Source organism: Stomoxys calcitrans, chromosome 1 (assembly GCF_963082655.1).
Source record: "Stomoxys calcitrans chromosome 1, idStoCalc2.1, whole genome shotgun sequence".
Lineage (NCBI taxonomy): Eukaryota > Metazoa > Arthropoda > Insecta > Diptera > Muscidae > Stomoxys > Stomoxys calcitrans.
This window is the reverse complement of record NC_081552.1, coordinates 23,724,821-23,743,755: the sequence shown is the minus strand read 5'-3', so window position 1 is coordinate 23,743,755 and position 18,935 is coordinate 23,724,821. Positions and strand designations below refer to the sequence as shown.

At 34.3% G+C, this 18,935-nt stretch overlaps 1 protein-coding gene across 4 annotated transcripts in view; it reads right to left on the bottom strand.

Moving 5' to 3' along the window:
• The window catches only part of LOC106089968 (chromodomain-helicase-DNA-binding protein Mi-2 homolog), a 109,291-nt gene that overhangs the window by 33,915 nt on the left and 56,441 nt on the right, over window positions 1-18,935 (bottom strand). The window lies entirely within an intron of this gene.

Sequence of the window (18,935 nt, the reverse complement as noted above, 5' to 3'; positions counted from 1 at the left end):
ACTTGGTTCAGTTTTTTGAAGATAAAGGCCAGAAGTTCTATGAGCGTGGAATACTAAATTTGCCAGGAAAATGGCAAAAGGTTATCGAACAAAATGGCAATTTTATATTTAATTAAAGTTCATTCTAAATTAAAAATGCATTTACTTTCTTTTAAAAAATCCGCAATTACTTTTTGGGCAACCCAATATTTGTTTATATAAGAAAAAAATATATTAGCCACGCAAATTTGCGTTGCCAAAGTTTTTCTAAGCCGTTGCCAGTATATTTTATTGTCAGGTCGAATCACTTAACAATTTAATGGAGTTCTTAACATTATGAGAAATGAGAGATTGGTTTTTATGAGTTGAAGAAAATAAATTGCTAACTTCTGGCAATTGTGATACAGACTTAAACCATTGGCAGACACGTTTCTTAGGTGTTAAGTCCCTCATCAGTCTTCGTACATCGTGTTTCCTTCCTTCTAAACGGTCTACACTTGCAGAGCTTGTTTGTTGTCGCATTTGTGCATGGATTATTGGTATTAAGGCTATGTGAAATCTACGAACACCAACTAACTAACAAACAACTCTCTGCAAGCCAGTTTTGTTCCGAGCCAAATCTTCTGAAACAAACCTAATCTTGAATATCCACACTCGTTGCAGCTGCTACTTCCTCTGTGGTTTGCCATATTATTTTGCAAAATGTTATCAAACTCTAACATAAAACAAATTCTGAGTAACATCCAAGTGTTGCCATTTCCAAAATATTTATAATATTAAATTATTTAAAATAATAAACAAATAAGCTTACTTGTTACTTCATAACCATTCTTTATATAAAAAAATGCTTTATAAAAAATATTTTTTATTTTGTTTGTGTTAGTGCCTAAGCCTAAATATGGTTCTTCTAATTTATGTAAAAATATAAATATTATATTCGCAAAATATATATACATAATGATTTTTTAGATAACAAGCTATACAACTGTATTATTTTATATAAATTTTAGTTGCATAGCTATATAAAGTAATCACTGTGTTGCCAACAAACAAAAAAAAAATGACTATAATAAAAACAAAAACATAAGAAATTAATGAAAAATATTAATTAAAATTAATTTAAATATTTAAAGGAAAATAATTTCATGTAGATTAAATCTTTTTAGGAAATTCTTCCCAATTAGACAAGGTATTCTTTTATAAATAATCATATTTTTTCTCAACACAAAATAGGATTACGTTAGCTAAGATTTATATCTAATAGTAAACTCCAAAGAGGAAGCTCAAAACTCCTTACGTCAATACGGGAGTATGTATAGTCGCTCAAGATCGCACCTAAGCCTGGCGCTAGTGACCTCTAAATGGAATTCATGGGGATAGCAGTGAAGTCCAGTACTGTCCAGGTAGAGTTATACAACATGTAGCAAAATAAGTTGGATACCGGTATAGGCAATCTGTGGTCTTCTGTTAAGTCACTCTCGAAACCCAGAAGAAGAGATGAACGGACCTCATTCACTTTTAACGACGTAACTGACTCGAAGAGATGCGCCAGGTTGTTCAACCGTCAATTTATTGAGCACTCGAGAGTGACGAGACTAGGAGGAGAGCCATTCGTCATAACCATGGTCTCCGAGCCGATGAGCAGCCATCACAATTTACCGTGTACGAAGTTACGAATGTCATCCGTGCGCCAAGTCATCCAAGGCGTTGAGCCACGACGGAATATCTGCACAGATGCTGAAGAAGTCGTACATACCGATGTCCCTTCTCTCACCAGTAGCTGAGACGTTTGAGGGACTCCTCCTCCCGAGCCTCGTTGGAGAAATTCCGTTCGCCGAGCATCAGCATAGGTTTTGTAGACTGCACAGCACAACAACTGCTTTGCATACCACCACCACACACATTTGCCGTGGCTTCAATCAGCCCAGGCCATGTGATAGGACGGTTCTCGTGGCACTGGACCTATCGAAGGCATTCGACACGGTCAAACTATTTGAGGACATCGCCAACAAGTCCCTACAGCCAGTCCTGAAACGCGGCGTCGCGAATTTATTGTGTGGTCGCCAATCATTTGTGGAACTTAGGGATAGGAAGTCGAAAGACCGTAGCATGAAGCAAGAAGTTCCCCAAGGCGGGATAATATCTTCGGCACGTTTTAACCTCTACCTATCCTCCTTTTTAGCCTCTCAAGACGACATCGAAATCGAATCATATACAGACGATTGCGCACGTTCATGGTTTTAGGCCCCCCACACATGGTGACATCTGCGAAAGGTTAAACGTCTACCTCAAGGAACTTGTGTCTTATTTCGCTGTCAGAGATCTGAAATATATGCCACCAAATCTTCATTCACATTGTTCACAACATACACACATGAGGTGCGTAGGGAGCTGAAAGTGATGGGCGATGAAGTGACAATTCCGACCATCAAGTGTCCCAATATATTTGGTGTATTCAGATTTTCTTGGTCCAATTCGATTTTATTAAATTTTATCTTAAGCTCTTTAGACCTAAGTTCCGCCAATAAAAATTCCTTTTATTTCATTTGTCCCAACATTTCGTAAATTTTTGTTGACATCATAAATAAAACGCAAACTAAACAGCACTTATGGCAACCCTACAACGAATGAAGAAACCAAACGATTTTGTAGCTTCAAATACATCCCTGGATTAACAGATAACAAAAGCTTAAGAGCTTTAATGAACAAAACAAACAACATAAAATATGCATAAAGAGCGAATCAAACAAACAACAAAATATTCTTCAACACCAAAACTCCAATCGACAAACAAAAAACAACAAAGCAATGTTTTTTACGAAATAGAATGTAGGGGAACTAACGAACTAATCTGTGATTTAGTATATGTAGGAACAACAAAACGAACGCTGCAAACAAGAATGGGAGAACACAGAGCTGACATTGAAAAAGGAATGCAGACAACAGCTTTGGCGCAACATATTTAGAAAAGTGGACAAAGGGCAGACTTAGAAAATGTCAAAATATGAGATAAAGAAAACAAAGAGAGAAAGAGATACACTTTAGAAAGCTTAAGAATGCAAAAAAAAATAGATAGGACGACGAACTTGAAAGAGGACAGAAACAATATTAGTATAAGTTATCGTGTTGGAATATAAAGAAGTGTGATATTAAAATTTAAGTTGTCTCCAATATAATTAATGTCGTGTTGTTAATGAATGTACTTTTGACGAACAAATTCATGTGAATATATCCTAATTTATTGTAAGTTAATTAAATTGTCATGAAGATTTGAAATAAATGTAATGTTTTAATTAAATAGACATATCCCCTGAAGATATACACAAAAATTGACGAAACGTTGGGACAATTGAAATAAAAAGGAATTTTTAATTACGGAACTTAGGTCTTAAGAGCTTAAGATAAAATTTAATAATTGGTGTCATCTTTGTCACCACTTACAAATTCTTCTCACATGCCACAGCAATTCGCGATAAAGACAAAAATAGAAACAAGGTCCTCAAGTCGTTACTACATGCTGTGTAGCCAAAACCTTCCGAGATGTTATTGCAGAGACACCCCACATGATCTGAAACATGAGGTTTAGCACTACAATAGAGAACCTCTAGATTTAGAGGCATATCAAGCATATCAAGTCCAGTTAACATTCATGCAGACACGGTAGCAGATGCGATGAATAGCTACCGGGTGAATGTGGTCCTAGGAGAACGACAGTCATCCATTGCACCTAAAAGATATTGACCTCCGCCGGCAAATCTGAGTTGTTCTGGGTTATTTACGATACGGGAGATGCAGCCGCCTCAACTCCTACAGAGCAAGGATTGATATTCACGTGCAGCATGTTTGTCCCGACCTGGGACCACACGTTATCTATTTAACTGTCCAGCCAGTCCCAGATCTCTCTGGACGCAACCAACCTTAGTCGCAGAGTTTCTGGATCTGGATATTCAACAGCCGAAAAATAGAACAAAAGAAAAAAAACTCCGATGGGAAGACAAAGTGGAAAAATACAATAAAGTGTCAGCAATTCGAAAAAGAGCACAGAAGATTGAGGTGCTTGAAAATGTATTCTGAGTTCGACTAACGGAATAAATAGTCCGCGATTACCAACTAAGTGAGATCTCAATTTTACTTTTTAAAACAAATTATCAGGTGTTTGTCGAATACTCGTCGCAACCTTATTTTTCATTCAAAATTTAAATATAATTTTCAATATTAATTAAAATAACTAAAAATTTGCCAAGTTCTTTGTAAAAAGGCACATTGTTGTATATAGATAGATAGGCGTGGTGTACAATTAAAACAAAATTCAAATCATGCTATAGATGTTTTTTTTTAACCTTTTTACTTTAAAACAAAAATTCATATAAAATGGATGCGTTTGTTGTCGCGAAAATATTCCATTCGCTATTCAAAACGATAAGGCCATACAAAAAGATATTAAAATTGGAATTGTAAAATATACCTAATCAGCGGAAAACCGAAACAATAATGTGTATAATCTTTGTACTTGTTTTTAGTATTTTCTTTTTTAACATTAATATTTTTGGTGTCCCTTTTAAAAACTATTCATCACCATAACTTCTTGCATTATGAGTCCCACAATACCAACTTCTTGTAGGCTGATTTTATAAGTGTTTTTGTTTTTTGCATAGTCTATGAATATTTTACAATGTTTGATATCGCTTAATATTAAATCTTAAGATTTTGTGTTGTTTTTTGAAAAAACTAATGTCCTTCTCCTCCCTCATTATCTCAACAAAAATGTTCATATTTAAATTTTTATTTAATTCATATTTAAAAATTTTTTTTAGACATAAAGTAGGGTTTTTTTGAATGTTTTCATGTATTTCATTTTAAATTAATATGTTTCTGCAGAAAGGAAATCTATTTTTTGAAAGGCTTATATTAGACAAGAATTTTTTATATACAATTAGTTCAGTTTACATCGTGTTTTGTGTAAAAAAAATTTCAAGTGATAAAACATCCAAGAAATATTACCGTAGACGTAGAGCTGGCAAACTATCCATATTCGCTCCATTCGATAGTTTAGATATTTTTCTTCTTAACTATCGATAATATCGACAAATTTGTTAAATATATTATGCATATTTTCAAAGAAAACTTGTAAAATGCTCAAATTCGACCGGCCTGAGCTCTGAATACCCACTACATGGCTGGATACTTGTACAATAGCGAATTAGCTATATTCGAGCCATGTTTGAGGGATTGATTGACAGGATAAGCTATATGAAAAGCGCCATACAAATGTTTGGTCTGAGAACTCTAAACCCTTTATGGGCCTTTCCTTCTGATATCATGGAAGGAAATCGGCCAATGATTACAGCTTTTAGAAATTAGATTAGGGGTATTCAACGCACAAAATTTCAACGTGATTGGCTAGAAATTGAGGTTTTTAACAATACCACTTTTTAGCGGGCAACAATTCTGGAATCTAAATGCGCTAGTACTCGTATGCATTTGTGCTTGATTGCATTTTTCTATTCTTCTAAAGTGACAATATCGACGCATGCCACAAAATGAGCAAAGTAGGACAAACTCGTCCTTTTTTCAGTTATTTTGGGTAAATTGAAGACTTTCTACTTAAAAAACGAAATTTTGACTGATGAATTACGAAATTATTCGTTAATCCAATCATTTTTATTAAAAATTGGTACGTTTCAAAAAAAAATTATCTTACCATTTGTATTGATAGTGTTAAAAATTATAGATTGGCAAATTTTAATTTGTCCCTTTAAATTAAGAATTTCGTGTAGAATTAGTTGTATAAAACTGAAGTGTACATTGAATTATATTGTGAAAAATACACCTATCTTTTATTACACCGTCTTTTTATTGCTCCTTCTCATACCTCATTTTCTCATTTGACTTATTATTCCCCTGTTTACGAGGAATAATATGTTGAAACCCCCACTAGATTACAGTCCACTCAACATCTACACAGGGGATTCCAATTGGGACGTCATCGCCTCATACCTCCACACATCATCAAGCGATCACTCAACCCCCACTACACGTCATGATACACAATAATGATACAAAAATTAAACTATTGTTAGTGCTGTAGATAGTTTGCCAGCTCTACGGTAAACTTCGTGTCATAACTATGTATTAGAGTTTATGTTGAGGAATAAAGAAAAATTTCCCCAAATTTGATTCATTTTTTTTAGGTCGGCTGCTTTTGCTTTTCACCCTCGTACAATGCTAGCACATCTTGAGATTTAGGGTGCCTTCAACAGTGTAATGGGCGCCCCGGTAGCCGAGTTGGTAGCATGCTTGGATTACAAGTGCAGGGGTCGTGGGTTCGAATCCCGCCAGAAGCCCTGGTCTGTTGCTACTGTGGTATCGCAATGAACCTAAAATTGTCTAAGTGAGTCTGTAAAGGACTGCCTCTCTTACCTAACCTAACCTAGCAGTGTAAAAGGACGTCATTCATGAAAAGGCAAAAAAATTGCTTTGCGTACATGTTCCAAATCTTATTGTTTTAAAGTATGCATTCATTTGAGATTCCTCTTACTGGATAGAAATTAGATTAAAGTGTGCATTTAAACTTTTTTGTGGCAAGGTTTGCGTTTTCGAAAAGCGGTAACTGATAACTTGGCTTAAGTGATAAGGCTCGCATGTGCCACTACAAAAATTTTAGTGTTCACTATGTACACTAAAATAAACCGGCAGATGAATGTAAGAGTAGAGGGCGTAGCAATGCTGACCAACAACTATCCCAAAATACTTATGGGTCGATTTTGGATGGCAACCTTAGTCTAATTGCGTTCCCAGTTGGCTTTTGCATTACGGATGGCACCTTTCAACTAAAGTTGCCAATGCCAGTTCATTTGTTTGTTTTTTGCAAATGTGTTGGTGTTTGTAGCCTTCACCATGGTTAAAATCCGCAATAATCAATAATTCTTGTTGTTAGAAAATATGGAGTCTATATGGCAGCTATATCTAAATATAGTCCGATCTAAACCATAATTGGGTCCTATGCCTAAAGCTACTCGCTGTTTCAAATTTCAGCGCAATCGTGTAATAAATAAAGCTTTTATGGGCTTCAGACACTTTATCGGCAGATCGGTCTACATGGCACCTATATCTAAATATAGTCCGATCTGTTCAGATGTCGGGAGGTCTTAAACTTACTCACTGTTTCAAATTTCAGCGAAATCGGATAAAAATAAAGCATTTATGTGCATTAAACCCTTTATCGTTAGATCGGTCTATATAGAGCTATATTCAAATATGGTCCGATTTGACCCATCAAGAACTTAACCAGCGTGCATCAAAAAGACGTATCTGTGCCAAATTTCAGCTCAATATCTCTATCTGAAGGCTGTAGAGTGATTACAACTGACGGACGGACTGACGGACGAACAGACGGACATCGTTAAATCGTCTAAGAATTTTACGACGATCCGAAATATATATATACTTTGTAGGGTCGGAAATTGATATTTCGATGCGTTGCAAACGGAATGACTAAATGAATATACCCCCTATCCTACGGTCGTGGGTATAAAAATATAAATATTGTTTATTGGTATTTATTAAATTTGTTTCATTTTTATTTACTTTTAATGAAGATTCATGGCAGCAGCTAGTGTTTAGGTACAGGAAACTCGACAAATAAAGTTGTAATTTTACCTCAAGTCGGTTGTTCAACATTAAAAGGTAAGTGCGAAATTTGTGGAATTATTAGAAAATCTTGACAATTTAAAACATTGTATCCTTCCAGACACCAAGAAAAGAGCAATTATCGGTTTCTTAAGTGTTTTGATGGAACCATCCTTATCGGAGAGCTTGGTAAAACCCAACGCCGTTCCTTTGAATTGTTAAGGAGGGAAGATGCTGCCATGGCATTGAGTGGGTCTTCTTTGACAGTTAAACAAGTGACGCACAGTGGGATTTGAAAAAATTTGTGCAAATTAGTCTGACAATTGTGAACGGATACAGATATTTTGAAAGTTTCCGTAGCCGCCACATAACCAAATAGCAAACTCCCTTAGTCTCACATCAGTGATCGTAGCAATTTATCTAGCCTCAATATCCAAAAGCATTAGATGGTTAGTGCAAGGTATCCTTTTCAGCACAAGTGTACTTTTGTATACGGTGATGACATGTAAAGCAGTTGTAGTCCTATGGAGCCTTCGAAATGCATTCTGATGCTCGCCGAATGGAAATTGTCCAACGAGAGGAGCGGGAGGGGTAGTTCCTCATGCGTGTTGGCTAGTGATGAGAGAAGGGAGATCGGTCTGGCCATCCCCGCATTGTTAGTGTCCTTTTCAGGTTTCAGTAGCGGGATCAGATTGCCCATCTTCCAAACATCGGGTACTATAATAGTGTTCTGATAGGCTGAGGATAGTTGCAACGTAATCGACTCCAGGCAGATCCAGATTCTTCAGCATCAGTGTAGAGATACTGTCTGGATCCGGCGCATTGCGCGACTTGGCGCAACGGAAGACGGTAATTTGTGATCGCTGTCCAGCGGCACGGAGATCACGATTATACGAATGGCTCCCCCTCCAGCCTTTTCACTCTCGGGTCAATAAATTGACGTTTATCTAAGGAAAATACCTCACAAGTATCGCCAGCATTTTTTATATAAAAAACCAACCAACACAAAAATCAGCTGTTTTTCTGCAAATTTTCACTGGAAGTCGTTCGCGTACTTTTACAAATTTTTTAAAGAGAGTAAAATGGCTCTTACTCCCCAGCAAATTTTTACTAGAAAAGTACGCGAACATACCTAGGGTGAAAAAATTTTTAAGAAAAAAAATTAAACTGGCTGGCTACAAAAAAAAAAGGATTACAGACCGTTGGCTACTGCCTGCAGGACGTATTTCCATTATAAGGCAGCTGATTTATTGCAAAATAACTTGGATATAAATGCAGCTCTAAGTGTAAAAAAAATATGCTTTGGAACACCAGAAGAAAACCATTGAGAAGAGCAGCTAACTGTGACATAAAAGATCTTTCACACGTTTTTAAATAAAAAGATAGTTCGACATTGCTTTATATTAAAAATAAAAAGTTTCTTCATGGTATTTCACAACTTCTAGCATTTTCTTGAGTGGTTTAATTATTTGTTTACACATTTTCTTGCTGCGGGACTGTCAAAACACTATTGCCGGCATCAAATGACAAAAGTTGGCATACATAAAACACATTTTAATGTTGGTTGCGTTGTCAGACTACCATACAACTGAAGGTTAATTGATATCCATAATCGACCCATAAGTGTCACATTTGACCTCCTTTAGGGGTCCTCTGCACATGCTTCTGCAGTTTGTACCAAGTTTGAAGGGGGAAAACATCATCAAATCGCCTGCCGCTAGCAGTAGGGGAGCAGACAAACAGCATTATTCTGAATACCAATTCCTTGGGAGATAACAATTTATTGGGATTATTTTTCCCTACTCCCTTTTCCCCTTTTCTAAACAAACTTCGAGGAAGGGAAATATCTCCTAGGGAAAAAGTAGGTATTCTGAATTGAAATAAAAGGAGAATGAGACGATAAAATATGGGAAAAAATCCCGAAAACTTATGGAATTAGTATAAAAAATTATGAATTTAATTGTTTTTATAAAAATATGATAACACTTCTTACTATTTACGAACAATTTATTATCAGCCCTATTCTGAATAACAATTCCCTGGGCGTTTATTCCCTACTCCCTTTTCCCCTATTCTGAATAACAATTTACTGGTAGTCTATTCCCCAAACCTTTTCCCTTATTCTAAACAAACCTCTAAAAAGGGAAATATCTCCCAGGGAATAAAGTAGCTATTCTGAATGAATGAAAAAGAGAGAATTAGACGGTAAAACTTGAAAAAAAAAAATTCCCCCAAACAAATGAAAGGGAGCTATTATTTATTGTTTTTATAAAAAAATTGTACCACTTCTTATTATTTACGAACAATTTAAAATGTAGGGAAATTATTTTTCACTTTTTCATCAAACACAAGTACAAATTTGTTAGGTTCTCCCGGTTTATATGTCAGTTACCCACCATAGAATAATTGCCTAAGTTTTTCAAATTTATTGGCACTCCGTTCCGAGTCGGATACTTAAAGGAGGTCTTTTATCATTGAGCTTAAAGTAGAATCGGGCGGCACTCAATAATGTGCAATTAGTCTTCTGCCTGTTCCTTAATTCGTGGGCAATTATTCAAAGATACTTGGCGCCACATTTGGCAGTATTTACTCCACAGGAGTAAGAATAAATCCAAAAGTCGCTTTTCGGCAACAATATGTCCAGCAGCCGTCCCAACCACAAAGAAAAGCGGCCGCCGCCCAGAAATGTCGATTAGATCTTCAAGTTCTAGCTCCATAAAAGTAGGCCTTTAGATAAAACGGCGTATCAGCCAGACCACCACAGCATTTATGACGACGAAGGAGAAGCAAACCTTTATATAACGATTCAGCCACCTTAACTCCTTTTGGCAAGGGAACACGCCAACATGCAGGATGTGTACCCTGCATGCAACCAGGGACAACACAACACAATTAATCTGTCTACCAGACCACTCTGGAAGCATCTAATTTAGCCAAAAATTGTTGGATGAAGACGAAAAGTTGTTATCACAACACAGAAATATGGTGACAAGCTGTAGGCCATAATAAATACAAAAATTAAAACAAACATTACAAAAGCAACAGTAAACAATTTTTTAAACTTTTTTTAGCAACCTTTATAACTTCTGTTTTGCTTATTTTTCCATTTAGTGTTCTTTTTCCAAAAAATAATAGTCAAATGTTTAGCCAAAATAAAACAGCTAAAGCAAAACAGCTGTTTTCGAAAATTCGAAATTCCCTCTCCCATTCAATCACAATAGGAGGATTTTATTCGAGGGAGAAATTAATTTCAGAATTGGGCTGTATGTACGGAAATGATTTTTCACTTCTTCATCAAAAACAAATACAAATTTTGTTGAGTTCTCCCTCCCGGGTTAAATGTGTAATGTAACCACCATAGAAGGTTTGCAAAAGTTTTTGTTTTATTGACAATAAAAAAACTAGAATTCTAGCATTGGTATATGATTACATACATAGGCAATCCCATGGCAGTCGGTTGTACGTACCGGATTAACCCGATGGGTTAAGGTACAACACCAGCAAGGTACAACAACATGCGTGGCCGAACAAATATAGAAACAATATTTTAGTCATTTAGTCATCATATTTCCATTTAACATACTAAGTGGGTATTACTAAAATAACTCTCTGCCTTTGGAAAAATAAAACACATTATTTTTTTTATAATTTTTTCTTCTCAATTTCTTAAGAATTGCACAGGTGTTGATTTTTTTTTATTATGATTTTAACAACTTTATAAATTTAATATGGGGTTTGTTTTATTTATAATAATAATCATTACATTTAATAATAAAAAGAGAAAAATTATAATTGAAAGCAATAAAATTAAAAAACTATGCATATATGTAATTATATATGTATAAATGTAATAATAAGCAATTAAAACACTATGCAACAAATGCTTAAAAATTCAAATGAAAATTTATTGTAATAACATGGTTTATAGAAAAGAAAATAAATTAAAAGCCCGGTCGAGAATAAATACGATACCAAAAATGTGGGAGTGACAGATGTTTTGTTTTCTATAGTAGAGTAAATGACCTAATAAGGGACAAGAAATCTTGGGAAAACATGATTCTACTTGTATTATTCGAAAATGTTTGACTTGTAAAAACTCTTTAAAGGAATAGAAAAAGAATTATTCCCAGCAGTTAACAAATCCGACATTATTGAGTTAAAAGAAAACTTGGACAATGAGGAATCTATATATTGTATTTGTGGAAAATAATGTAATGCCCGAAAAGACGATTATCCATTAAATATATACATCGACAAAAAGGTTAGTTTTGAAATATCAAGAAGACATGTAACGATACATCAAAATAGTTCTGTTAAGCAGAGTTTACATGGCACATCATGATCGTACTCATCGTGTGTACGTGTTGATTACAGCTTTTGCCTAAAACGGTACATCGTTTTTTTTTCTTTTCTTTGATTTTATTTAATTTTTCATACTTTACTTCTCATTATTTGTCACAGAACGTGTTTTTCAATATCTGTTTATTAATGATTACACATTTCTTTGGAAACGGTAATCGACAGACGTCATTCATCGAAAAAAATCAAATACACCTTTGTTTTCGCCAATACTATTACAATGACCATACATCAGATGTGCCATGTAAACTCAGCATTAAGTTTAAGTAATCGATAACTACAAGCACATGTAATCGAAATAGGAGGAGATTAAAATGCACATGTGTCCGTTATTCAAAGTAAATAATAGCTTGATAGGACAAAAGAATGGCAGGCATTTAATCAATGAAAAAACATTCGGGGAATAAAGTTGAGATGTTTCTTAACTTCGGATTAAAATTAAGTTATTTCCCCATTGCATTAATATACAGTGGTGGAAAAAATAATAGGGACAATAGTCACCAATAATTATATTGAACAACAAAAAGTAAGAAAATATTTATACTTTAATGAATGACTGAACCAGATTATTCGCAGTACTGTTGATTTCAGAATGAATATAAAATCTCGTTTAATTCACGTAGGCTTAATATGGTGAAATATCCGGTAAATTCACTTGGAAAAAATAAAAGGGAAATTATCAAAATAACTCAAATTTTGAAAGGAGAAAAACACCAATGGCCAGAAATGTTTTAAAAGGGTTTTTCAAAATTCGTTTCGTAATTAAAAACATTAATTTTTAAGATGGCTTGCAGGATCACACATCTGAAGACGGTATTAAGGTGATAAAAAAAATAATAAATAGAGAAAGGAAGCGAAAGACTTCACATCTTTTGATAAAATTTACTAAACTTATGATCAAACAATCCATTTATAACATTTAAAGAACTATAACAGTTTTTATATGCGCCAATTACAAGAGCAACAGTTTGCAGTAGGCGTATGTCTGTCGGAAATATAGGAAAAATAAAAAAAAAAGTTTTGACAGAGCAAAAATATACAAAAATGAATTTTTTTTCCGCCAAACAGCACCAAACCGACCAAATTTTTATATTATTGGTAATAATATAGGGTTTTACATTTTGTTGTTGTTGTTGTTCAGTGAAGCACAAAACGTTTTTTAAACTTAAATTCCTCAGTATTGAAATATTGAGGGAAAATAGGTTAGGTTAAGGTTGGGTAAGAGTGGCAGTCCTTTACAGACTCACTTCGACAATTTTAAGTCCATTGTGATACCACAGTAGCGATAGACTAAGGCTTCTGGCGGGAATCGAACCTACGACCCCTGCACTGGTAATCCAAGCAAGCTAACAACTCGGCTACCGGGTCGAAAATAAAGAATAAACAAAATTATTTTTTTCACCACTGTACATTCCAAAAGTTTTGAAGTTTCAAACAAACAAATCTTCCAATTCACCTGAGGCCCGCAATTTAGGACCCCTGGGAATATTGGGACACGGAATAGGGATGGTGGGGGTATTCATTGTTGATCTCAGTGCGTTTCTATTCTATAGTCTGGTATATCTGGTAAACCTTCTTACTCTAGGAATAAGCAGACGTATCTCTAAAAACCATCGCTTTCCTTTGCCCATGGCCCAGTTGTTAAAGCCTACTTCTACATGCATACATTTTTTACCTGATGTAGGTGGTTTAGATATTTAAAAAAAGCCTTACAAGGCCTATAGAACACATACTTTGGCAAATGATATTTGTAATATCTTCTTGCCCAGAACCCAGTGACTGCTTAATTTCCATACCATCAAAAGATAATGCCGGGGGATGGGGTCCTTTCGCATATCTGCACGTCCATAAGACAATCTTTCTGGTTGTCGACTAAAGACTGCTTTCAATAGTCCCATATATATTCGTCTACATTGACAAAGTCAAGCGTATTAAAATACCTCGCCTACTCTGGCTAGATCATGTTGCTAGAATGGAAGAAGCTGCAGCTAAAAAGTGATTTGAACAAAACATCTCAAAACTTGTGGTAGAAGAATGAGGCCGAATTGCTTCGAGAAAACCAGGGCTATGGAGCAAGCTGACCTAATTACGAGAAATCTACTTAATTTAGTCGAAGAATCATATCTTCTTTTTAAAAAACAAAAACTCACTGTGAATATTTCAGTGCCACATTGTACATGCCCATAATGTACAATTTAAAACAAAAATATTTTTAAAATTTTACCACAAGTTTATTATTTCCTTAAATAAGTTATTGGTATGAGCGAACTGAACTAGTTGACGCCAGCTCAGCAATAACATACATTTTTGAACTTGGGATTTTGTGCGAATATTATGCTTTCTTAAAGAACGCTTTTATTTTTGTAAATGGAACTTTTCGGCACAAGCTTTTTAGTGTGGTGCTCTCCTTTCATTTCCCCAGCATACCTCCTAAACTTTCCCGCCGCATATTTAAGCTTCGAACCGAAATGAGTATGTTTTCCTAGTAGGACAAGGCGCAAAGAATATGTCACACTTATTATTTATCTCAAAATAAATATTCGAATAGGGCTGCCGAAAATTCTAGTTTATATTTCGTCAATATTACGTACATACATGCGAGGTCGACCTCTCACTGCGAATTTGAAAATAATAAATTTTGATTCCAAGCACAAAATAAGTTGATTCCATCAACTGTTTTACTGAATTAATCACGAATATGATTAAAAAAATATTGAAAATTTGAATTAGTTATTAATTAATCCAATTAAATAAATGATTGCCATTTTTTAAATTTTCAATTAATTTTTATATTGATCCAATTAAAAAAAAAAACTATTGAAAATAAATGAATTTTCAATAAGTTTTTAATTTATAAATTGATTAATTTTTGATCTGATTACGAAATGATTAAAATTAATTTATTTTACAAAATATAAACTTGACACAGACGTAGTCGTCGAAAATCGAATACGATAAACATATACACTGAGTGTGAATGACTTTTCTCGTTCTAGGCTTAGAAGCATTACACAGCGAACATTATCAAACACAACCTGGTGAGAGATTTTTGTTGTACAAAATTGCAGTGTTTTATTTAGCCCTAAACAGTGCAACTTGTACTGTATAATAAACGATATAATACAATTTAACAAAAAAAAATTATAACCGATATATCTCGACTTGCACTGCATAGCACTCAAATTTAAACACTGCTAATATAGCTAGGTAATATCGATACGAAAAATGTTGATTTTTTCATTATAATTTTCTTTTTTTGGGTAAATAACCACATTGGAATTCCATATACGTACGTTATTTTCGACTTTGAATTTTGACTATAATGGTTATTAATTGGTATGTTGGATAGAGAATGCCCTACTAAAAAAATTCTTCTAGTAGGAATTTCGAAATAAAAGGAAATGCCTTTTTGATTAAAAAAAATGTAATGGGGGTTCTTTATATCTTCATTCTTACTTGGCTAATTATTACACAATTGTAAAATAAAAAAAAATATTTTCTTGTCAGACATTCTTTTATTTTTATGCATTTACACTTTGCAGTTGTTTCTTTCATAGTATTTTCTAGAGTTTAACTTTTGCAACTCTCTCATCATCAGTTGAATTATATAATAATTATTTATATAGAGTATAGTGTAAGTTTATTTTATAGTATATATATAAAATTCTTTTCTTTTTATTAGTTTTTTTTTTTTTTTGAGGATTTTTGTTTGCTTGCAAATAATGTTTGTATTTAGTTTTTTTATTTGTTTTTTCCCTTCTGTATGTCTTAGGCTTAAAAGTAATTTCAACACATTTTGATTGTTTTAAATGTATATTTCTATTTTATTTATTTTTTTTCTTAAGGTTTTTGTTGTCTCATCATTCTCATTGAGTTTATGTATTTTTTTTTTTTTGTAAATATATAAACTATTCCTAAAACGAATGGATTTCATGCTTTTATCGACATCAATTTCGATAAAGCTAGACGCAAGGCAACGAAGCGAAATAATGCCATCGGAATTTTGTTTCAATATACAACAAACAAAAATTCAATTATATTGATTTTTTGTGTCTCATATAAATTAAAAAATTAAAAATTGACTCTGCCCCAGAGAACTCATATTAAAAAGTCGCTCTTTTGGAGGAAATGGATGTTATTTTGCTCAAGTTTTTATGTTAGCAAAAAAAAAAAAACCCTTTTTGAAAAAACCATTTTAAGTAAAAACTACTTCACAACACTCTTTGTGTTGTGAATTTGAATGGACTGTGAAAGTAATTAAGCTTGTTTTCAACCGATTTAATACAAGCATTGAAAACCTCTTATTTTAAGTGAAATGGAATAATTAAAGTTGGCGGCTGGCATACAAAGCCAGCGGAAGCGGGTAAGGACATCTGCGATACATCTACGTAGAGGACTGTATCTTCTAAAATACTCCTTCTTTCAAATATGGAAATTTTGACTGCTTTGAGAATCCATCCAAATATGATCAACAACAACATTGGAATATTTGTAGTAGGAAGGCCTCAGGGCTATATATGATGTGGAAAAACACCTTTATTTAACCCCGTTACATCGAGAAGACGAGGCTACATAGCAGACAAAATTTAACAGAAGGGCCAGGTTATCCTTTTTCGCCACCCTTACCAACCATCGAGCCAACGGCTTTCTGGCTCGCTGGCTTTACAAGCAAATATATATATTAATGTGGCACAGAGAAAAAAGTGACTGGCCGCCTAATACATGTCAATGTCATGGATATAGGATGATTTGCACCACCAAGAATAGAGCTGAGCCAATTGGCTATTTACTTTTCCGCAGGCTGTCAAACTAAATAAGTGGCATAAGCTATATATATATTCATATATATATATATATATATATATATATATATATATATATATATATATATATATATATATATATATATATATATATATATATATATATATATATATATATATATATATTCACCAGCATATCTATGTATGCAAAATGCAAATTTTGCTCCTGAACATTCCACTAAGGAACAGGGGCAAACATCTCACTTATCAGTGAGTACAGTGCCGCAGTGCTACACCTCTTTGGAGAGAAGTTTTACATGGCATAGTACTTCACAAATTTTGCCAGCATTAGGAGGGGAAAGGCACTGTTGAAAACTTTTTCTGATGGTCTCGCCAGGATTTGAACGCAGGCGTTCAGCGTCACAGGCGAACGTGCTAATCTCTGCGCTACGGTGGCCTCCCTGTGTATGTATATTCAAAACTATTCACTATGTTAAAATATTAGGTTTGTTTTAAATGCGGTACAAGTCAAATATGTAAATTTGCACCACATAGCTATCGAAGTCATGCTATATCAACTGGTAACTGCAATTTTCTATAAGTTGATAAGCTGCTTTATGAAGACCAGTTGTTAATTCCAATAAATAGCAAAGTGGAGTAAAGGCTCCTCTTACTCTTACTTTTACTGTAAAAGTACGCAGTACAGACCTTTCATGTACTCAAAAATTCGGGCACAATTGCACAACTTGTTACTGGAAGTCGTTGGCGAACTTTATTTGGCAGCAGAAAAGAGCGGAAGAGTGCGTGAGAGCGAACAAAATTTTTGAAGTTTGGTAATTGAGACCCAATATTGGGGATTTCGCCCCAAATTGGAGTTATATTTTTGAAAATGGGTGTCCAAAGTTTGACTTGAGGATTTGATGGGATTCGGAGCAAAAATTGGTGATTTTATGGGGAGGAATTTTGTGCTCAAAATGTTGTATTTTACATATGTTATTTTTTATGGTAATTTTTGATAAACATTATCTAAAAGCGGCGGCATGTGGGGAAGATGATGAGACGTTGGAGCATTTCCTTTGTCATTGCCCGGCTTTCGCGTCTAACAGATACCGGCACTTAGGTGGAGACACAATACCAGACATGAACCAAGTTAGGGGAGTGGTATTGAAAACAATTAAGGATTTTGTAAGTAGCACGGAGTTCCTAATTCAAAATTTTCTTTTAAGAGGTTACTTTATAGTTTTTAGAGCGCACAACAAGCCGATTACTGGCTTAGGTGGATGTCCATAGTGGCATGGGGCGGATTAATATATGCACCCTCTTTTCAACCTTACCTTATCTAAATGTTCAAATGTTGAATCGGTTCAATGTACACCAAGTTATACTCGCTGTGTTTTATTTCAGTACTATATAGTGCAAATCACGATTAAACGATTATTATTATTATCTGTATGTATTTGCACGATGTCGTGCGAATTTCGCATTGAAATTCTATCCAGAATATATGACTTGCACAGGATAAGACAAAAATAAAATACACCAACTGTACCGTTGAAAGGTTATGTCCCTGTATTTTATGCAATACAGTTCAAAGTACGTGTTATTGCATGATAACAATATATCAACAACAACAAACATCATATCAACAAATTGGCAATGGTTATCTTTATCCTACAACAGACCCATTTTTACAACTCCAAATGTACAGCATCGAGTTGCAGTTTTATGAAAATCTGCTGTTCTAACTCTCGTGCATTTTATTATTGGCAAAGTATTACCGGAAAAGTATGCGAACAGACCTTATATAAAATAACTAAAATGTACCTGTCACTTTGACACTGTACGCATCTTGTACGAGAGAACCAAAGTTCAACAAAGAAGAAATGACACAAGAATAAATGGATGTGTTCCATAAACTTACCAACAAGGAGGAGAATAAATTACAAAGCCGACACTGAAAGAACTGACAAGATCTAACGGCATGTCAGAGAGAACACTGAAAGAACCGACAAAATCTAACGGCATGTCATAGAGAAAGGAAAGATGTTCGAAACATCTACAGTGTCATATGGACTTTTGACGATGATAGTAAAGCTACTAATGAATAAGTTTATTTGTGTTTTAAGGTTAGTTGTCGATATTTTATGTATTTACGCAAATTTAACATTAGAACAAGTTAAGTCTGTGAAAATAGTTGTTTTTTAT